The sequence below is a fragment of the Zalophus californianus genome, chromosome X, assembly GCF_009762305.2.
Source record: "Zalophus californianus isolate mZalCal1 chromosome X, mZalCal1.pri.v2, whole genome shotgun sequence".
Taxonomy (NCBI): domain Eukaryota; kingdom Metazoa; phylum Chordata; class Mammalia; order Carnivora; family Otariidae; genus Zalophus; species Zalophus californianus.
In genome coordinates this window covers 88,614,573-88,637,598 of record NC_045612.1, presented here as the reverse complement: position 1 = coordinate 88,637,598, position 23,026 = coordinate 88,614,573, and the positions used below count along the sequence as shown (strand labels likewise).

The 23,026-nt window shown below is 40.6% G+C and overlaps 1 protein-coding gene across 7 annotated transcripts in view; it reads left to right on the top strand.

Moving 5' to 3' along the window:
- Positions 1-23,026, top strand: part of JADE3 (jade family PHD finger 3) — a 142,067-nt gene that overhangs the window by 42,218 nt on the left and 76,823 nt on the right. For 5 of the 7 annotated variants that reach the window (XM_027607341.2, XM_027607344.2, XM_027607340.2 and 2 more), the window contains exon 2: positions 2,421-2,491. The exons of the other annotated variants lie outside the window; for them this stretch is intronic. The gene's annotated coding sequence lies outside the window, so the exon portion shown is untranslated. The remainder of the gene's footprint in view (positions 1-2,420; positions 2,492-23,026) is intronic. 7 annotated transcript variants of the gene reach the window in all.

The following is a 23,026-nucleotide window of genomic DNA, read 5'->3' as shown; positions in this document are numbered from 1 at the left end:
TGTTTTCCAGTCACCTTTGCCCCCAGGACTTCATTCATCAAGCCCTTTCTCCTCCTTACTCCCCTGTTTGTCTCTGGTTTCCCCCACACTCCTTCCTAACAGTGCAGTCTTGCATTTTATCACCAGACACTGTCTTCCAAGGATAAATACACTTCCCTGTGATATCTTAGGATGTAAGTGCTTGCACTTGACGGATGGAGAAGCTAGGCTGGGGAGGTGGGGGGTGAATAATCAGCTTTTGCTCGTAGATTAGGGCCAGACCTGAGTCTCTGCAAGGCATTGAGGTGGTCTAGCCAGCTGCTTTTCCAGCATATTAGGGATTTTTCTTTTACAGTATTTCTGGGGGTGGTGGGGCCAGGCCACATGAAGCTCCAGCACAGCCAGGAATATGGGTCTAGAAAGAAGGTAGTATTCAAATCACACTAACCTCATTAACTTGGGAATATATCAGAGCCTTTTGAGCTGTGTTTTGGTTTGGTTTGGTTTGGTTTGGTTGTTAAACTTGAAATTTAATAGGAAGAAACTACTAAATAACAGTTACTTTTATGCAAGTATTTCCCCTTGTTAGTTATGTGGTACAAAATCACTGCAGGTAGGAAATCCTAAATAGGCAAAAATACGTGGACAAAATGCACATGTTTTTAAGTTGCAGCATGCTTTTAATATTTTTATGGTGGAAATACATTCCTTAAAAACCATAATGGGCTTCTCAGGTGTCTATTCAGATCCATCAGTTTCCAGGCATGTAAAGGCTGCTCAACTCATAACCTTCTGGGCATATATTTCCTACGTACAGATAAAAACTTGTTGGTACAAAAGATACAGTACCTTTTGGAAAGAAAATCCTCAGGTACAGCGTGTCTCATTTATTACCACTGAAATTTCTTATCTTCTTGGCCTTGGAGCAGGGCAGCCACAGGGAGCTGCCTGAGTTTTGACCCCACCATTTTTATGCCGGACTGACCCAACTCACACAAGGACAGGTCAAGGATACTCGTTTTCTACTGCTGAGACTTTTTCTTTTTCTTTTGGCAGCAGCCAAAGCAACTAGTTAGAAAGAAAACACACTCATTATTCTTACACTTTGATTTTACCAACTAATATTCATTTCAGTGGGATGTTTCTGTGGGGATCTTTTTAGCTGTGGGAGCAGTTTGACTTTGGTACTGGGAGAACAACTGATAAGCCACAGAAGCAGTGATTAAATAGGCTACAGTTCTACAAATAGTACTGATTTAATTATGTGCATAAGGTTGACCAGGCATGAGTTTTATTTTTTTTATTTTTTTTAAAGATTTTATTTATCTATTTGACAGAGAGAGACACAGCGAGACAGGGAACAGAAGCAGGGGAAGTGGGAGAGGGAGAAGCAGGCTTCCCGCGGAGCAGGGAGCCCGATGCGGGGCTCGATCCCAGGACACTGAGATCATGACCTGAGCCAAAGGCAGACGCTTAATGACTGAGCCACCCAGGCGCTCCAGGCATGAGTTTTAAAGCTAGCTTTATTCAAGGCCAGAATAATTTTTGTAACCCCCTGCCTATATTAATTTTCAGGCCCAATTAAATGAATTATTCCGTACTGATTGTGAAATATTCCCGGGTAGCACCATTAAAAGCTTTATCAAATTCAGATTGTTGCATTATTTTTTAAAGCTTGTCTTGGGATAATTGTGCTACACTTCCCAGAGCCTCTGAGCTCTTAATTGAGAGGTTCTGGTCCAAGGTTGATGGAATCTGAGAATTGGAAGGACCTTGGATATCACAAATCCAGATACCTTCCCAGTGTAGCAATCCTCTTCACAATATTCTATCAAACAAGCAGTTGTCTGACTCTTGATCACTTTTTCCCCCCAAATAATACATATTTTTCCTCCACACATTCTTGAAGCTACTCACTCATCTTTCCGTGATAGGTCATTCTTTATTCCCAAGCCAAGATCTGCCTTCTGGGAACTCTCACCATTGTGCCCAGCTCTCCCCTTCATTACCACACAGAGCAGATCTCCTTTGTCCAAAACAGTTAAAGTCATCTATTTTCCTACTTGCCATTCCCCTGTCTTCTCAGGCTAAAAAATTCCTGGTTCTTTCAACAGCTTTTTTTTTTTAAAGATTTTATTTATTTATTTGACAAAGAAAGACACAGTGAGAGCAGGAACACAAGCAGGGAGAGTGGGAGAGGGAGAAGCAGACTTCCCACTGAGCAGGGAGCCCGATGCGGGGCTCGATCCCAGGACCCCGGGATCATGACCTGAGCCAAAGGCAGACACTTAATGGCTGAGCCACCCGGGTGCCCCTCAACAGCTTCTTATTTCAAGGATTTTAACACAATGGAAAAATTCATACATTAATATAATGAACACTCAACTGTCCACCAGCCAGAATTTCAACAATTAAGATTTTGTCATATTTTTTCTTTACAGAAATGATTATTTCCCTTTGATCACTTCTTCCAGTGTCATCCTCCTCCCTCCTCCGTTTCATGCATCTATAGGTATGTATACACAACGTATAGATTTGTTTTGGATCTCTGTTTGAACTTACATAAATGGTGGTATTATGAATGTGTCTGTATTTTGTCCACACAGTAAAATGTCTTAGACCTTTTCATATATTTTGTATTAATCTTTCCATACTGTATATTGTATTAGTCATTATATATAACATATAATATTTTTGGCTGTCTGCCTTCTGGGCATATGGTAGGATTGTAGTTCCTGCCCCTTTGGAAGTTAGGTGTGGCCATGTGAAGAGTTTTTAAAATTGCAGTGGCTCTACATACATTCTAGTTAAATTTCAGCCTGGTTTTTTTCTTATCATAATAGCTTTTGAATTCTCCCCTTTCCTCTGATAACTGACTTAGGAGGGGTAACATTCATCAGAGGTCAGACCCCTCCTAGGTCAGTAACCTAGTAGGTTCATCTATGTTACTGATCAGAGTTTTGATCAGAACAGGGCCAAGGACGTAGCTGTGTCCCCCCACAAGACACCTTTCAGGTTTACCTGTCTGCAGCTTCAATTCTTCATCTTATCAACTGGACAATCCTGATGGTTTTTGTCAGCTACCTCCACATATACTGCACTTACAAAGATTTATCTCAATAAATGAATCAAGTGACTAGAACAGAAAGGAGTCTAGGGTGAGTTTAGTGTGTCCTGATTTTGAAGAACCCATGCTAGCTGCTAGTGACTATTTCTTATCCAACCAATGCTTCATTAATTTGGTCTAGAATTGAGTTTGGAGTGCGATTCACACTTTTTATTTGTAATGATTATATTCCACGCCTTTGAAAATAAGGGAGATTTTTGTCTCTGTCCAGTCTGTTGGGAGGTCTGGATTCTGTGAGTTTTCATAGATGAGAGGAAGTGATTCTGCTGTCATAGGTGCAAATCGTTTTTTAGCCCTGTGGTGAGGAACAGGGTGGTCTTTAGGATTATGACTGGCCAGGATGCCTGTGCTCTACTCCCCAGCCAGAGTGTCTTCTCCTTGCACCACCAGAACCAAGCCTGTGCATAGTTTAAGGAACGATGAGGATTCCTCAGGCCAGTTAGCTCAGGTCATTACAAGTTAGGCTTGCTGATGGTCTTTCTCTTGTTCTTTGGGACCAACTACATGTCTAATTCCAGTTACTATTTTTGTATTAGGATTCTTAGTTCCATGTGTCAGAATCCCAACTCAACAAGAAACAAAAAGAAAGTTTACTGGTAAATGAATAGCATATGGACTGCCGCTTGTAGGTATGGCTGTATGCTCGTCGCAGCCCTGAATCTCCTCCTCTCAGCTTTGCTTTCCTCTGAGTTAGTTTCACTCCCAGACAGGCTGTCTGCAGCAGGTGCAGTGCCTCTTTCCCAATACTGTCAAAACCCTTGGATGACATGTTGATATAGCCTGGGTCCTGTGCCTTAGACCCAGAAGGTGTGTATTTGTTAGGGAGGGAGGGACAGAGTTGCCCTCACCCAGACCACATGGACTGAGCGTGAACCCTCATTCATACTTTCGTACGTTTGCTGAATGCCCACTATGTGATAGGTACCATGTTAGGCTCAGAGGTTATCACTGTGAATAACACAGGCATAGTCTCTGCCTTCTTGAAGTGTGTAAGTGTAAAAAAAAAAATGGATTTTAATGTGCTCACAGTGATAGAGGAGAAGTTCCTGGTGCTGGAAAGCAAATGACAGGGGTTCTGATATACTCTGAGCAGGTGAGGAAAGGCTGCCCTGAGGAGTGTTGTTTGGACTGAAATCTGACATTGGTAGGAATTAGATGTTGAAGTAGGTAGGGTGATGATGAACAATGGGTGGGTAAGGGGGTGAACAGTATGTGCAGAGCCTTGGAAATAGAAGGAGGAAGCATATTCCAGGCACTGAAATGAGGCCAGAATGGCTGGATCACAGAGAGTGAAGGGGCAGAGAGGCATAGGTGGGGCTGGAGAAGCAGGTTGGCACCACCTCTAGCAAGGCCACATGCCTTGCAAGAGCTTTGGAAGCCATGCAAAGTTTAAGCAGGAATCAAAGTGATCAATAGCCCTGGTCCATGCGGGTCACTCATTTCCTGAGATATAGCTTAGTCTAGTGAATTTAACTAGCCAAGGTCACCCACCTGGTTGGGATTTAAATCTAGACATGCCACAACATCTGTCATGTGTCCAGACCTGGCTCAGGCATCGCTTCTCCCAAGAAGCAGTCCTCATTGCCCCTTCCTTTTTGCCACTGGGAGAAGGTCGGTGTTTCTCCGGAGAAAATTCCTGTTCCACTTAGTATCTTGCTCAGAGAACTCTCATGATTTTGTTTCCCCCATCCACGTCTGGACAGGATTTGTTGGTGCCTGCCCAGGCTAATGATTGGCATCTGTGCAAAAAAATTCTCATAGCAGACCTGACTTCGAAAGGCCTGCTTACAGGGTTGTCCCTTGGTGGGCATCTGCGAACTTGATTTTCAGGAGGGTTCCCACCATTCCCAGAACTGATTGATAAAGGTGGCTCATTGTGCCTGAACTGTTTGTACAAACAATGTAGTTTCTGCAGAACACCTGCTTTCCTTCTTGGGAGTCTGAAATTTGGGTATTTGCCAGTCAGAGGGTGCCTGTGTAACCAGCCTCCAATCAAAACCTGGGTACTGAGTCCCTAATGAGCTTCCCTAGTAGACAGCGTTTCACATGTGTTGTCACAACTCGTTGCTAGGGAGATTAAGTGCATCCTTGTGTAACTCCACTGGGAGAGGACTCTGGGACGCTTGTGCCTGATCTCCCCTGTATTTCATCTAGTGTGCATTTTCCCTTTGCTGATTTTGCTTTGTATCCTTTCACTGTGGTAAATTATAGCCAAGAGTATGATTATATGCTGAGTTCTGTGGGTCCTCATAGTGAATCACTGAAGTTGGAGGTAGTCTTAGGGACCCCGACATAGCACCCTTGCAAACCATTGTTAAATATTTGTTCAATACTTATTAAAAGGAGAGAGTGAGCTTGGTGAAGAACCAGGGCAAAGAAAGGGGCTCTCTGGTGGTATCACTGACTCGCCTCTCCTTTTGAGCAGTCAGCTTTGGCCCTAAACTTGTACTCTCCACTTACAAAATCAGAGCCCTAGAGGGGCCTGCAAAGAAATCTGTGAGCACTGGCGAGCAATGGAAAGGTTTTACACTAAGGACTGTCACAGTCAGATTTGCATTTTGGAAAGAATAAATGCCCAAGAATCATCAGGAAATTTTGTGAGGAGAGTTTGTTCTACCAGATTAAAATTTACTACAAAGCCTCTATAATAAAAATAGTGTGGTAATGAACTGGAAATTTGAGCTAACACCCAGGTTTCCCGCATTCCAGCCCAAGGTCTTTCCTCAAATCTTTATGGAATTATTTGATGAGTCCTAGAAGAGTGAACATCTGAGACTCAGTTGCCTCTCAGCTTTACTTCTGAGAAAGGTCCATGCAAAAATGGGCATCATTTACACTGTCTGCAACAGAACCTTCTGAACCTGGTTGTAATGCTGTCAACTGTCAAAGTAGGAATGTGGGGCTCTGAATTCAGAACCTGGGAAAAACAGTAAATAAACTAAGAACCTTTGACCAGTCTCCTGTGAATTACTGATATTTCCAACACTGCATATAAATAGCTTAGGCGCAATTTTGGCACTTTTGATTTTTATAGTTTTTCAGTTGGTGGAAATGAAATATTCCTGTTTCCACAATCTGCCACCATTGTTTTGTCTCTCTTTGCATGTCAGGGATGATGTTTCCTGAGGGCCGACTTAATTAGACCACGCAATAATCTGCTTGGGGAAATAGAGAAAATCAGTTATTTAAAACACACTGGATGAAAGATCTTATAAAAAAAAAAAAAAGACCTTTGAAAGAGGAAAACATCCTGTACTGAGGGAACAGAGGTGGGATGATGGAGTTTTGCTGTCCCTGTTTTGCATTTCTAACAGTAAACTTGAAAGCACAGGATCTTCTGACCATTGGAGCTGAAATTATGTATTCAGTGTTTCTCATGAAATAACATTTACCATTAAAAGAAGATTGCATTTATACTTGTCTTGGGTAATTCTAAAAATTTCTATGCAGAAAATTCTAAAAATTTTAACGTGGAAAATTCACCAGCCCAAGACCCACACAAGCACACAAAAGCATTACATTGATTACATGTCTGTGTATTGGCTGATTCCTGAAATGGTGTCTCAGAAGGATTAAAATTGAGCCTCTGTTCTGAGCACGTGGTGTTGACTGTAGCCTGGGAGTGTGCCAGTTAGTCGCAGCACCTGCGCCTCCTCGCAGGGTCCTGTTGCGGCTGCCCAGGAAGATGGAGGGTAATTGCCTCACCACTCCAGCCACACATGCAGGGTTAGGAATCCTGCTTATGAGGCTTCTCCTGCTCTGACCAGAAAGAAACCCAGGGTGTCCAGCCAGCTGGCTGCAACTCTGGGGCAGGAAAAGCAGAAGAAACGAGGATAAAATCAAGCCCCCTCCCCCAACCCACGTGTGATAATAGTGATTAGACGCCTTTTCATCAACAGCCTTCCCTTGCATTAAATGACATTCAGGAATCCTGGGTGTGATGGCCTATTTGCAGTGTGCAAATGGAACATGGGAAGAGGGTGCTCAGATCTGACCTAGAAATTTGAGATGTAGCTGGAGAGACCTAATACCCCACTGGGGACTCATAGGCTAATTACCTTGAGTCTGGTAAGTGGAATACAACTCCTAAAGGAAACTAGGTGTTTTGAACTAAGAAATTATGTATATGTTTAAGCAAGGCTTTGTGTATTTCTTTTCTTTGTTTATTGTAAGTCCTCAAAAGTTTGTAAGAATTGAGATTCTCCAGAGTGTGTGAGGGCTTTGAAGCCAAAGGAAGGTGTCTTTTCTTTTTTTACTTATTTCTGTTCATGAGCAGGATTCTGGAGTATTAGGTTGAATGATATGAAATTGCTAATACTCAAAACATTTTGGCCTACAACAATGGCAATTTCATGCAGTTCAACCAAATATAAACTAATTTCACCACACAAATGCTTTGAAAATATCCCCAGTTTATTATTGTATCAGTCTTAACTTCATCAGAGGGGCAAGAACCTCATAAATTCTTAGTCTTTATTATTTATAATAACTTGTGACATATCCATCACCTATCAGACTAGTGGGTTTTTTTTTTTAGCAATTCTAAGGTATAATTGATACACAAAAACTGCATCTATTCGGTGTATACAACTTGATGAGTTTGGATATATACATATACCTGTGAAACCATCACCACAATCAAGGTAATAGACATATCCATCACCTCCAAAAGTTTCCTTGTTCTCTTCTTTTGTGTTACAACACTTAACATGAGATCTACCCTCTTAACTTCTTAAGTGTACAATATAGTATTAATAGGCACTCTGTTGTACAGCAGATCCCTAGAATTTATTCATCTTATATAACAAACTTTATACTCATTGAACAGTTCCCCATTTCCCCTTCCTCTCAACCCCTGACAACCACCATTCTACTCTCTGTTTCTATGAGTTTGACTACTGTAGATAGCCCCATATAAGTGCAGTCATGCAGTATTTCCTTCTGTGACTGGCTTATTTCACTTAGCATAATGTCCTCCAGGGTCATCCTTGTTGTTGCAAATGGTAGGATTCCCTTCTTTTTAAAGGTTGAATAATATTCCATTGTATTGGGGCGCCTGGGTAGCTCCGTCGTTAAGCGTCTGCCTTCAGCTCAGGTCATGATCCCAGGATCCTGGATCGAGTCCCTCATCAGGCTCCCTGCTCAGCGGGAAGCCTGCTTCTCCCTCTCCCACTCCCCCTGCTTGTGTTCCCTCTCTCACTGTCTCTCTCTCTCTCTCTCTGTTGAAAAATAAATAAAATCTTTAAAAAAAATTCCATTGTATGTATATGCCACATTTTCTGTATCCATTCATCTGTCAGTGGACTTTTGGGTTGTTTCCGTATCTTGACTCTTATACATAATGCTGCATGGGTGAACAGATATCTCTTCAAGATCCTGACTTCAGTTCTTTTGGGTATTTATGGCCAGCAGGTATATGAAAAGGTGCTCAACATCACTAATCAACAGGGAAATGAAAATCAGGACCATAATGGGCTATCACCTCACACCTGTTAGGATGGCTGTTATATATATTTTTAAAAGATAAGTGTTGCAATGGAATATTATGCAGCCATCAAAAGGAATGAGATCTTGCCAGTTGCAACGACGTGGATGGAACTGGAGGGTGTTATGCTGAGTGAAATAAGTCAATCAGAGAAAGACATGTATCCTGTGACCTCACTGATATGAGGAATTCTTAATCTCAGGAAACAAACTGAGTGTTGCTGGAGTGGTGGGGGCTGGGAGGGATGGGGTGGCTGGGTGAGAGACATTGGGTAGGGTATGTGCTATGGTGAGCGCTGTGAATTGTGCAAGACTGTTGAATCACAGATCTGTACTTCTGAAACAAATAATGCAACATATGTTAAGAAAAAAGAAAAAGAAGAAGATAGCAGGAGGGGAAGAATGAAGGGGAGTAAGTCGGACGGGGAGACGAACCATGAGAGACAATGGACTCTGAAAAACAAACTGAGGGTTCTAGAGGGGAGGAGGGTAGGGGGATGGGTTAGCCTGGTGATGGGTATTAAAGAGGGCACGTTCTGCGTGGAGCACTGGGTGTTATGCACAAACAATGAATCATGGAACACTACATCAAAAACTAATGATGTAATATATGGTGATTAACATAACTAAAAAATTAAAAAATAAAAAATAAAAGATAAGTGTTGGTGAGGATGTGGAGAAATTAGAACCCTTGTACACTGTTGGTAGGAATGTAAAATGTTACAGCCACTATGGAAAACAGTATGGAAATCATAAAAAAATTAAAAATAGAACTACTAAATGATCCAGCAATGTCACTTCTAGGTATGTATCTAGAAGTAGTGTTTGTTTTTAACTTGTATATTTTGAGAGAGAAACCCAGAGAAGTCCAGAACTCCCAAGGCCTGCTGTCTTAAATACAACGACAGTGATACATGGTCTAGGTAGACTAGAGTAGCCTGGAATTTTTAGTTCGTTTCTGGCTCAGTACCTGATTGACTAGGCCTTCTTAGGCAGTCAGTAAGCATGACTACAAATCAGTTGCTATTCCAGTGTTTCCTGACTTTATCCTCAAAATGCATGTTGAAGGCTAGCTACTTACTCCCTTGCTCAAAATGTTTCTGGAGCTCTCCTTTTTGGAATTACCTTCAGAGCCATTTCATAAGCCACCCAAGGAATTGATTCATTCAATAAATATTTATTTGAGTCACACACGGTGGTGGGCAGTGTACTGGGTATAGACAGATGACATCGACATAGAGGGCAGTCCAGGGGAGGAGTATGAACAGATGCATGGATGCAAGAAAGCACCAGGACATAGTGAGTGGGGAGCAGTGAGGGACTTAGCTTCCCTAGAGAAGAGACTGTGCAAGGAAAATAAGACTGCAAAGGTGATCTGTGGCTACACTGTGGAGTGCCTTGAATACTAGGCCTAGGAGTTTGAAATCTGCGCTGTGAGCAGTAGAGAGCCATTAAAGGTTTTGTGCTTTTCGAGTTTTAACCTGCCAGCTAATAACTGTAGAATTGGAATTATAAATCAGCCTTGCAATTTCTTTTCCCAGCTTGTGACTGACTAAAGCTGGTTTTACACACCTCAATTGCATATTCACTTGAATGGACTTTGAATGACATTTGATTGTTTCCAAAAATTAAATTCATTCTCAAAGGAAAAATTTTGCTTCCATTGACCTTATTCAAAGGAATATGATGCCAAAGGAACAGAAAACAAATCCAAGCAAAAAATGTCCTAAGTATTTTGAGAAATTGCACTGTTGGAACAAACATTTGCTGTCTCAGAGGGTCTTTTGGAAGTCAGCCTGGAAGTCAGCCTATAATTGGATGTGTGAATTCTAGGGTGTGTGTGTGTGTGTGGTTACATGTGTGTAATTAATATTTTTTATTTATTTGACAGAGAGACAGTGAGAGAGGGAACACAAGCAGGGGGAGTGGGAGAGGGAGAAGCAGGCTCCCCGCTGAGCAGGGAGCCCGATGAGGGCTCGATCCCAGGACCCTGGGATCATGACCTGAGCCGAAGGCAGCTGCCTAACCGACTGAGCCACCCAGGTGCCCCTGTAATTAATTTTTTTGAATTGGTATCTGCCCTTCCTTTACTAAAGTGCACCAAAGGGTAACACTGGGGCAAATAAGGGGGCACCTGAGTGGCTCAGTCGGTTAAGTGTCCAGCTCTTGATTTTGGCCCAGGTCATGATCTCAGGGTCCTGGTCAGCAGGGAGTCTGCTTGTCTCCCTCTCCCTCTGCCCCTCCCCGTGCTTGTGCTTTCTCTGTCTCTCAAAAATAAATAAATAAATATTTTTAAAAAAGAGGATGGGGATTATAGCTAAAAGAACGGGCATTCTAATAGCAATAAGTTATCTCATTAGTGCTGTGGGATGTTTTACTCTGCCATTCTAGTTAACTGATTTACTGCTGATTGCAGGTGCCACTTACCTCTAGCCTGAGGAGGTACTTTATGGCCGTCTTGGCATCAGGTAAGATGAGAGTCTTGCAGATGGAGTGTTGTTTGTTATTTGTATGGCTGCTATTACACATTTCTTCTTTTGGGTCAGCTATTTGACCCCTCTGTGATTGTGGCATTAGCTTGAGTGCCCTTCTCAGTAGAGGCCAGCACTAGTTCCTGCTCTGGAGAATCATTCAGCATCTGAAGTGATTCAGTATAGTAGGTCTGAAGTGTGTGATGAAATTTCCACTGTACAGTTTATCATTAAAAACTGCCTTCTAAATTCTGTCAGTTAACTATTGCTGTATATCTAACTTCAAAAGTTAGTGGCTCAAAACAGTAATATTTAGTTCATTTTTCCAAGAGTTGGCTATTTGGGCTGGGTTCAGCTGAATGGTTTTGCTGTTCTTAGCTGGTCTCCCTTATGCCTTTGTCAACTACAGGTCAGCAGGGAGCTTCTGCTTTTGAGGTTGGCTGGTCAGCTGGGGCAATGGTAGTGGGTAGGAGCCCTGGGCTTTACATCTCTTCTCCTGCAGCAGGCTAGCCCTGGCTTGTCTTCGTGGTAGCTGGGCAGATTTCTAAAAGTGAGTAGAAGCAGCAAGGCCTCTTGAGGCCAAGGCTCAGAGTCGGCACACCTTCACCTCTGCTGTATTCTGTTGTCCTAAGCAAGTCACAAAGCCAGTCTAGATTCAAGGAGTGAGAAGAAGCTTCGAAGTCACCTTGAGAGGGCATAAATAAAGAAAAGGGTAGAGAATTGGGGCCATTTTTGCTATTTATCACACAAATACAGATTACTCTTCTTAAAGACTTCAGTTACTTCTGTAACATTTAAAAACTCATGTGTTCTGTACGTTCAGACTTAAAGGCTGCTCAGAAACAAATAGGAAAGTATTAAAATTGCTCTCAAGTCAGGGCCTTGATGACAGTCCTTTTGTGAAGCTGATTTTTTTTTTGAAACTTGGATGCTCTGATACCTGAATGTGCCTCACATTTTAAGTCAGAGTCATTAATTCTGGATCCTTTGTACTAAATGATGTGAAGACCATAAATGCAGGTTTAAAACATAGCTGCAGATTTTTTTGACACTACTCTCATCAGGAGACAGGGCCTGTGTGTCCTTCCAGTTAGATCTGGGTTGACTTGTGACTGCTTCAACCAATACAGTAGAGTATATGACTTCTGAGGCTAAGTCATAAAAGGCAATGCAACTTCTGCCTTGCTCACTAGAATATTCATGCTGGGACCCCTGAGCTGCCATGTAAGTAGTCTGACTACCCTGAAGCCACGTCTGCTGGAGAGGTCTTATATGGGCATGCTGGAGATGGTGTCTGCTAAGCCAAATCATTCCTGTTAAAGGTGCCAGATAAGTGAAGAAGCCTCCAGATGATTCCAGCTGTTTGTCTTCCCAGCTGAGACTCCAGACAACTTAGAGTAGAAAAAAGACATTCCTGCCATGCCTTATCTCAACTCCGGACCCACAGAATTCATGAGGTGATAAAATGGTGGTTGCTTTATGCCACTCTGTTGTACAGTGGTTTGTTACACAGCAATTGATAACTAGAATAGCATAAATGAATGGGTATGACTGTATTCCAATAAAACTTTATTTATGGACAATCGGTGGAGACTGTTAGTCATGGGCCTCTAGTTACTGATGTGCTGGACTCTAGATCCCAAAAAAGGTAGAGATGTCTGGGGATTGTATTTCTGTAGATATGGGGATCAAAACATTCAGTGAAGGAAGGAAATGATCCCTGACTGTGAAGTCAAGGATTGCCCATGAACAGAGAGAAAAAGATGTTACTTCTATTCAGAGTGGCAGACAAGAGAGTGGAGAGAGACGCAGGGCCAGAGACAAATGTATTATTGGCTTACTGTCTAAATGTGTACCTTTCTCCCTCTTGGTAGGATGGGACTGAGAATCCTGGGAGGGAGCACCTCTCAATGGAGAGGGTGAATGAATGAGGGAAATGAACTTTCTCCAAGGTTAGCCTGCAAACTAAAATTGCAAAGTAAGGACAGTTGTCCAAATTAGCAACCAGCAAATGAGAGTCATTTTACTCCCACTCCCAATGAGAATCACTTTAGAATGACTTTAAAGTTTAGTATTTTCAAAGAGATAAAGGAAGAATAACATCCATTAGAAATTTTTCAAAAAATCTAGCCCATGCCTGGTAGGAGCTCATATTCTAGTTGGAGATTTTTTTTAAAAATTATATATATATATATATAATTATATATATATTTAAATATAAAAAATATATAAATATATATTTAAATATAATATATATAAATTATATATATACTAAAAATTATATATACATATATATATATAGTTGGTTACAGAACAGTTTAAGTTAGTGATGGTGCTATACCCAGGCCATTCCTAGGGCATATTGCTGTTGAGATTGTCAAGGTATGGGTGAGTCAGACAAAGGAAGCCTTTTAGAAGAGGTGACATGTTTTCTAATAAGCCTTATAAGGATAAGTTTATATGTTTCTAAGTGAGGAAGTGAGAAGAGGACCTTCCAGGCAGAAGGGATGGTATGATTATATAAAGCATATGGGTGAGAAGCAGCATGGGGATGGGAACTACAGAGGTTCAGTGTTGCTAGAGCATAAAAGCGGGGCAGTGTGGTGAGAGAGAAAGCTGCAGAATGAGATGCAGCTTGATTGTGGAGGACCTTGTTGGCTTTCATGAGGACCTTAAGAAAAGGTCTAAGGACAAAGGGAAGCCATTGAAGTCTCTCAGCAGTGAAGGGACCATAGTCCAACTTGTGTTTCAGATAAGTCTCTGGCAGTTGGGTGGAAGGTAAATTTAAGGGCAACAAGATCAGGAGTCCTAAGACCAGTTAGGAAGCTGCTATCACAGTCTTGGTTTTAGGAGATAGTTAGGTCCCAAACTAGGAAAATGAAGGTTAAAATGAGAATATTGATATAGAAGATTATTTCATAGGTTAACTTGGCAGGATTTGATGACTGATCCAGGGTGAGAGAAGAGAAAGAATTTGGAGATTTTTCTAGATTTTGTGACAGCATAAAGGAGGGTGCCAATGGAGACCACCAGAAGGGAGGAAGAACCAGTGGCCTTGGTGTTAATCACCTTCCAGGTTGATATGTATGGTGGCAGGGGGTTTTGGATTTGTTCTTTTTTTTCTTCTCCCTCTTCCCCTCCTTTCTTTCCTTTGTTTCCTTCCTTTGAGCCATAAGCATGTGTGTAGTGTAGGACACTTTGGGGAAACACCAGCACTTACGAGATGGTTATAGGAAGAAAAAGATATTAGGGAGCAACACAGGGAACCCAGAAAAAGCCTTTGGAAACCAAGGCAGTTGTTTTAAGAGCAGTGGTGGGAAGGAGGGAGGGAGAGATCAGCATGTCAAATGTAGCATACAGGTACTTAGAGATGAGGTTTGGGAAATATGCCCAAACTGGTGATTTTTTCAAGAATTCTGGTATGATAGAAACTTGTTGAGGAGTGACTAAAAGTGAGGAGAAGAGAAACCATAGACTACTTTTGGGGGAGTTTGCAAGAGAAGGGAAAGAAAGAAATTACGTATTAAATAGAGAAAAATTGTGTAGGGTCAAGAGAGAGTTTGGGGGTAAAGGCAGGGAGATATCTGAACCTGTTAACAGGTATAAATCTAGTATAAAGGCAGAATTAGGAAGTTAAAAGGCAGATTTTTTTCTGATCATAGGAAGTTATTTCTTCATTTAGAGCTGTCTGAAAATTGGAATGGATTATCTTGTTAAATAGTGTGCTCTGAGTGGTCAAGTAGGGGTTAGATGTTTTTCAGTGAACTGTATAGAAAGATATATTGGTGAATGACTTTGGGTTTTTTAGCCTCTGTTCAATTCTCAACAGTTTGCCCAAAGTTGTTTTAAGCATTATAAACTAATGAGTTAATCTGTGGACTTGTCTTGCCTGGCAGCTTTCCATAGATTCGTCAGATCAATGTGCCAAGTTAATTTATGTGCCTTTGATCTTGAAGGATGAAATTAAACTGCAGGTTCTCAGATAACAAAATATTGAGGCTTAGTGTCCAGGAAAGTTCATCACTATGACAATCAACCATGGTCTGGACATAATAGGTATTTTTGATAAGGGTAGTCACTTTCCACACACAGCAACAATGAGTTTTATTTCAAATTTTTGAGAGTTTAATTTTTTATCTGTCCATTTTTTTTAAAACACTGTTACTTGGAATGATCAAAATAGCACTGAGATGATAGGAGACATGGATAGAGAAGAAAAACCTGTTTCCTTTTCTCTGTGATTCATATTCCTATATGAATGCTCTTAGTTTACATGAAGTTTGGTTTCCTAGGGCCAAGAGGAGATAATTAGTTTCTATCTATGCTCTCTAGTCCTTATCTTAGATTGTTTAGTGATCCCTTTGGTTAGCATTTAAAACAGTTCAGGGGTAACCTTTTGCAGTTTTGTCTCAAATGACTACTTACCTGTATCCAAATCTGGCTTCCTGGGTCACTGAAGCATGAACGGCATAAATGACTGAACACAACTAATTCTCAGAAAGCCACATTTTAGTCAGTACTTTCCAGCTTTCTCACTCATCGTTCCTTTTACAGAACTAACAAGTGGTAGAACTAATTAATTAGAATTTTATTCCTTCTCAAGTTATACATTTTAAATTCTCCGTTAACCTTTTGAAAATGCCAGTAAGTAGTAAAATAACTAAAATCCAGACAGGGAAACTAGAAAATGCAAGTACTGGAAGAAGAGTTCCTACCCCCAAAGAAAAACCAGGAACACCAGGTATGGTGAATATTTATGTTTTAAGGAAAAATAGTTACATTCTTGTTACCAACTGGCCCACAGATAGGGAGTCACTCTCCGGTGACCCTTAGGCCTGTATGATTTACCTGTTTCTTAGCCTGTTTCTTTCCTTCTTCTGGGAGAGTGCAGTGAGGGAAAATCTCACAAGTCCTCAAGTTGATTCTTTTCCTTCTTAATTTAATATTCTCCAGATATGGTAGGAACAGGAATAAGATACCCTTTTATCATGTATTTCCTTTTTTAATAGTTAATTTTTTATTTTGAGATAATTTTTTGAAATAAGAGATTTTGAGATAATATGTCTAAATTTAGAGAGGAGTTGCAAAAATAGTAGAGTGAGCAACCTTGCTGTTCCAGACAAGATGGAATAGACACATTTTACTCTAATCCATTTAAATACAATAATACAGGTAGTTTACAAGTAAATGGATGCAAAAAGGTATACCATGCAAACACCAATCAAAAGAAAGCTGGAGTGGCTATACTAATATCGAATAAATTAGACATCAGAGCAAAGAAAATTACCAGGGACGAGAGGAGCGCTACATAATGATTCAAAGGGTGAATCCATCCATAAGACACTAAGACACAGGAGTCTTAAATGTCTATCAACCAAATAATAGAGCTTCAAAGTACATGAGGCAAAACTCAACATAACTGAATTGAGAAATAGACAAATTCATAATTAGAGTTGGGAACTTCAGTGCCCCTTTCAGTAACCGATAGAACTGCCAGACAGAAGAAAATCAGCAAGGTTATAGAAGAAAATACACTACCAGTCAACCAGATCTAATTGACATAGAATGCTCCACAACAGCATAATATACTTACTTTCCAAGTACACATGTAACTAACATTCACCAAAATAGACTACATCCCAATCCATAAAACAAACCTCAACAAATATAAAAGAATTGAAATCATGCAGAGTATATTCACTGACCATAATGCAATCAAACTAGAAATCACAAACAGGAAAACTACCCCAAAGTTTCCAAACACTTGGAAACTAAATAACACACTTCTCATTAATCTATGGGTAAAGGAGTGAGTCTCTAGGGAAATTAAAAAAAAAAAAGATACATTGCCCTGAATGAAAATTAAAAATTTGTAGTATGTAGCTAAATCAGTGCTGAGTGGGAAATCTATGACACTAAATGCTTATTTATATGAGGAATGGGTGAAAGATCTCAAATGAATAATCTAAGCTTCAACCTCAAGATAATGGGGTAGGGGGGAGAGCAAAATAAACTCAGAACTGGAGAAAGGAAACAATAAAGAAAAGAGAAGTTCATGTAATTGAAAACAAAAACAGTAGAGAGAAATAGTGAATCCAAAAACTGGTTCTTTGAAGAGAGATTCTGACTTAATTGGTAATGGGTGCAGTTTGGGCATTGGGGTTTTTATAAGCTCCCCAGATGATTCCAGTGGGAAATGGGGATGGAGAACCTCTGCTGGGGAGGCTAGATAGGTTTTTCTTGGGACTTAACTTGTGTTGGCATCTGTGGCCCAGTTCCTTTTTTCTGAGGCAGATTTGTAGCCATGTCATTTTCCCTCACTTTTTGTTGCCCTCAAAGTCAGTACTGACTCTTTCCCTTATATGTCAATTTGCATGTCTGGTTGCTCCTTTGCCATAAGCATTGTTGTAACTGGAGGTGAGGGTTTAACCTCAGTCCCCCTCCACTTCACCCCCAACCAACTTGATTGATTTTGGGATTAACACTGAAACCCCTCTCTTGATTGGTTTGTCACACATCATTGGTTACCAGTTTTAGGCTGTGATCACCCAAGCCATGGTGACAGTGTGTCTAGTGCACCTGGTCCTGTGACCCTGGTCCTGAGGGAGCCAAAGGACTTGGTTTCTCAGTTCTGGCGGCCCGTACAGTGCCGGCCCTCTAGTAGCACAGTATTAACAGTTGGTGTGCAGTGGATTTGAACTTGCTCAGTAAGTTTGGGATTGGTTTTGTTTTGTTTTGTTTTGTTTTGTTTTGTTTTACCTTATATGTAAGGCTTACATGCCTTTTATTGTTACGAAAACCTGGGATAAAGGTTATTTTTCCTCCTAATAAACTCTGACAATCACTTTAAATCGGGTAGATGTGGGCGCCTGGGTGGTTCAGTTGGTTAAGCGACTGCCTTCAGCTCGGGTCATGATCCTGGAGTCCTGGGATCGAGTCCCGCATCGGGCTCCCTGTTCAGCGGGGAGTCTGCTTCTCCCTCTCACCCTCCTCCCTCTCATGCTCTCTGTCTCTCATTCTCTCTCTCAAATAAATAAATAAAATCTTTAAAAAAAAATCAGGTAGATGTTATAAACGTACTGGGGGTACATGTAGCAAAAATCTCAGTGTGGAAGCAAGTCACAGCAGCAGATGGGACATATTGGAAACTGCTATTTTTAAAAATTGTTTGTGTTTCTATCTGGAGAATTGTGTATTTCATAGTAAAAGCTATTCTTATTGATTTACTTTATTCTTAAGTCTTATTTGCAAATGGTATTTTATCTTAAAAGGATTCATGTCTTGTACATATATCGCTTTTTATTCTTAAAATGCCAAGCCTGCTTATTTGGGTGGTTGAAATTGTTGAATATATGTACTTAAATTTAAAAAGTACATGTACTGCTAATTTTTAAAAACTTACTGGAACTGGGGCTTTTTTCCCCTAAAAGGCATAAAACATTTTAATTTAGAAAGGCCTATGACCATTAAAATCTGTCAAGATAATATCACAGAATAGACCACCCAGGCTGAAACCTTCCAGTGAGGTCTGGATCAGCCAAACAGTGGGCTGAGAGATTAGAAAGGAGGCGGTGATGTTAGGAGAATGGTAATTCAATTGTAGGCTTCCAATTTTCAATATTCTTTCTTTCATTAAAATAAAGGTTTCTTGGGGCACCTGGGTGGCTCAGTCGGTGAGCATCCAACTCTTGATCTCAGCTCAGGTCTTGATCTGAGGGTCGTGAGTTCAAGCCCCACATTGGGCTCCATGCTGGGCATGGAGCCTACTTAAAAATAATAATAATAAATAAATAAGCATGTATTTATTTACAAATAGTACATATTTGTTTTATATTGTATTTATAAATATTATAAATAATAAATATTTCTTGTAGTTTAGACCAGAGGTTGACAAGCTATGGCCTGTGAGTCAGATCTAGCCTGCCACCTGTTTCTGTGTGGCCTGCGAGCTAGGAATGGTTTTTACATTTTTAAATGCTTAAAAAATGAAGAATAATATTTCATGTGAAAATTATAGAAAATTCAAATTTCAGTATAATAAAGTTTTATTGGAGCAGAGCCATGCTCATTTGTTTATGTACTGTCTGTGACTGCTTTCATGCTACAATAGCAGATTTGAGTAGTTGCAGCAGAGACCATATGGTCCATAAAGCCAAAAATATTTGCTAGCTGGTCCTTTCCAGAAAAAGTTACTGAACCCTGATTTAAACTCCCTTCCTAGCCTAGCCTTTCTATGCAAAATGATTCCTACTCAGGAGGTTTGATATGCCTAAATAATTTGTTAACAAGTCTATATATTAAAGAAGGTAAGCCTTCTTCCTGGCAATAGAGATAACTGTGGTTGACATGGAAATACTTTTCTGAGTGGCAGGAATCTACCCAGGTAAATTTGTATTTTCTTCTTTTTTCTTTAATGCATTTTAAGGGCTTTGGAGAAGAGTTGACCTCCAGATTCCTCATCCGGTCACAGGGAACTCAGGAGTCACATGACGTGTCTTTCTTTTTAAAAACAAGCTTTTAAAATGACACATACGGGGACGCCTGGGTGGCTCAGTCGGTTAAGCGTCTGCCTTCAGCTCGGGTCATGATCCCAGGGTCCTGGGTTCGAGTCCCACATCAGGCTCCCTGCTCAGCAGGAGGCCTGCTTCTCCCTCTGCCTGCTGCTCCCCCTGCTTGTGCTCTCTCTCTCTCTCTCTGGCAAATAAATAAATAAAATCTTAAAATAAAATAGAATAAAATGACACATACGTATACACACAATAACCGAGATGCATGTGGTCGTCTTTTAGAAAGGACAGAAAAAGTTCATCTACTCCATCTTCTGGTATCTTTTTTTTTTTTTGAGATTTTTATTTATTTATTTGACAGAGACAGCAAGAGCGGGAACACAGGCAGGGGGGAGTGGGAGAGGGAGAAGCAGGCTTCCTGCTGAGCAGGGAGCGGGACGTGGGCTCGATCCTGATACCGATCCCAGGACCCTGGGACCATGATGTGAACCGAAGGCAGACACTTAACTGAGCCACCCAGGCGCCTCTGGTATCTCTTTTTTAAAGACAAAGATTTGTTGGGGATGAGGAGAAGCAGTAAAATATGTAGGCTATGTTCTTTTTCTTATTTTTTGTTTACTCAGTCTCTAGATAGATATTTATGGCTTTAGTCACTGGACTACTGAAATGTGCTAGAGAAGAAAGATATGCGAGGTGAACAGGCTTGAAGGGAAGTTTTGTTTCCACAACATTGCCTTGAAGTAGTGTGATGGATTGAATTGTTGTGTAGAAAGGGGTGAATTCCGAATTAAACCATAGGCAGTAGACTCAAATAGCTTCAACGTGGAGATTAGTATTGTTTTCCCCAAAGCAGAGCTGATCAGCTCAAGAAACATATTTATAGCATTCATGATTTCTGTTGAAGGAATAGTTGAGGAGGTTCTTTGCCCACATGGGCAGGACTTGACCCTTAAGGATATAAGAAGAGTTCTGCTTTGGGCTGACCAGTGACCTAACTCAAACGTCTGTCTCTGTTAATGGCTCTGGAGAATATTTTCCTGAAAGCCTAAGGGAGCTGGACTTTTCAGATGTTTCTTTACTTAAGGATTACTTCCAAATACCATCATGGATTTATCCACCCTGATTTTATCTCAGTCCTTCTTGAACCTGTTTACATTTTCATTCTGTTCCACTTCTTGAGCTGATGAGTTCTCTGAGTTCCCTAAGCATTGCTCAAAGTCCTGCTTTCTTTTTGATAAAATTGCCTTTAGGTTTCAGGGAGTGCCCCTTTGTTACTTTTACTCTGTGAGTGGGTGAATAAACTCAAGTCAATCATTTCTACACCCTTCTTGAGTCTTGTTTCTGCCTCATCCTTTTAGAGCAAGATTTCTCAACCTTGGCAGTATGGACAATTTGGACCAGATACATCTGTGCATTGTAAGAGACTATCCTGTGGGTTGTAGAATGGTTAGCAGCCTTTCTAGCCTCTAACCCCATAGATACCAGTAATAGCCCCCTTCCCAGTCATGACAACCAAAATGTCTCTAGACATCACCACACGTCCCTTGGAGAATAAAATTGCCTTCAGTTGAGAACCACTGCTTTAGATATCTGTCTTTCCCAAACTGCAAAGTTTTGTGCTTTTTGGACTACCATTATAATATGGAGGCTTCTCTATCAAATTGATTGTATTGTGCTTTTCTGGATTTTTTTTTCCAGCTCTGGTTAATGTCCATGTTGAATGGCAGTGACAGCTTTTTTTATAGCCTCAGTGTTTCAGGTCAGCTGCATCATTTGTGGGTGGCATGAGTGACAGAACCTTGAAATCTTAGAAGTATTTTTTTCTAATTATAAATGCCCTATATGTGTACTGGAAAAATGTGGACAATGGAAAAATTTGGGAAGAATTTTTTTTGTCACCCCAAAATCCATCACTTTAACGTTACTAATGTAACTAATGTTGGTAAATTGGTTTATGGCCCTCATCTGTTTTCTATATATTTTATTTCATGTAATCTCACTGTAAAACCAATTTTTAGACTTTTTTTCCACTTAACATGTTAACATAAAGTTTTCCCCATATGCCATGTTTAAATGATTGAATGAAATATGATAATATGCTTTAATTATTCCTCTTTTGTTTGATAGCCAGATTTGTTATTATTTTTATTATGGAGTTTTAATGGACATTTTTGTCCATAATTATTTTCTGTGTTTTGGATTATTTTTCAAAGATGAATGTTGGAAGTAGAATTCCTGGGTCAAAAGGTGTGAATATGTTTAAAGCAGAGCCTTAGATTATGTTTTAAACTGCTGCGTGGCCCCGCAGAGGGCAGTGAAAAGGAGCTCCTTGCACTGACCATACATTTCAAAAGTCTGTCTCTTGGGCATATAGAAGGAAAGGGCTGTGTTTAAGTTAATCACTTTACCTTGCCTGCCTGCTCTTCTGTGGGAATATTAATGGGGAGTCAAGTAGTCACCAAACCACAGACTTAGATTCCAGTCCCAAATAATCCCAGTTGGGTTAACTTCCAGACAGTGCTCCTTTAAAAGGGAGTTTCACCCAAGGAAGGCATTTACTTTATACATTTGTATTTTGCCTGGCTTACAGTCACCGTTAAAATAAATCAGCATGCTGTTAATCATTTTGGTTGAGATTATACTAGGAATAAGATCTGAAAACTGCCATCAAATTACTGTTCCCAAAGGGTGCAAGGTGAGGGCTGGTGCACGTTTCATTTCTGCCAAAACAAAGGCATACTCAGTGTGGGAGGTAAGGAAGAAAAGAATGCCTTTATAAAGTCTCTACCCTAAATAGAGGATTAGAAAATAAACAGCTGAATAATATATCCACATATAAGACATTGAGGTGCATCATGAAGTTACTCCAAGATTGCATTGTATTTATTTATAGTTTTGCTTAACAAAAAATTTTATTCTGAAGTATTTTTAAAAAGTATACCACTTAGTGAAGATTTACATATTGTCTTGAGTAGTATGGGTGCCTAGAAGCAGAATATGAGACAGTATTTGAACATGTATGATTTATTGAAGGAATGCTCTCAGGAGAAACTGATAAGGGAGTGAGGACAAGAGGGTGGGGAAGAAGGAGCTGAAGTAAGGATGTGGTCTTAGGGAAGCCTAGCCTTATCATGTTTTGGGTAGAGTTGGGGGAGGATGTAGAACTGGTTGCTGGCCCCCATCAGGAGGGAGACTGGGGGAGTATAATCTCCCTGACAGGACTCCTGCGCTTAGTGAGGGGGACAGCTGTGAACCATTAGCAGCCAACAGGCAGTAGCTGGGAGGTGGGTATGTTGACTAGGTAAAGGGGATCTGTGTGGGGCACCATAGCGTCTGTTACTCTTTCGAATGTTTACTTTGTGCAGGATACTGTGCTAAGACTTGAGAGTAAAAGATGAATGTGACATAGTCCCAGCTTTTAAGATGGTTGTGGTCTAGTGGCAGGGCTGACCATGTAC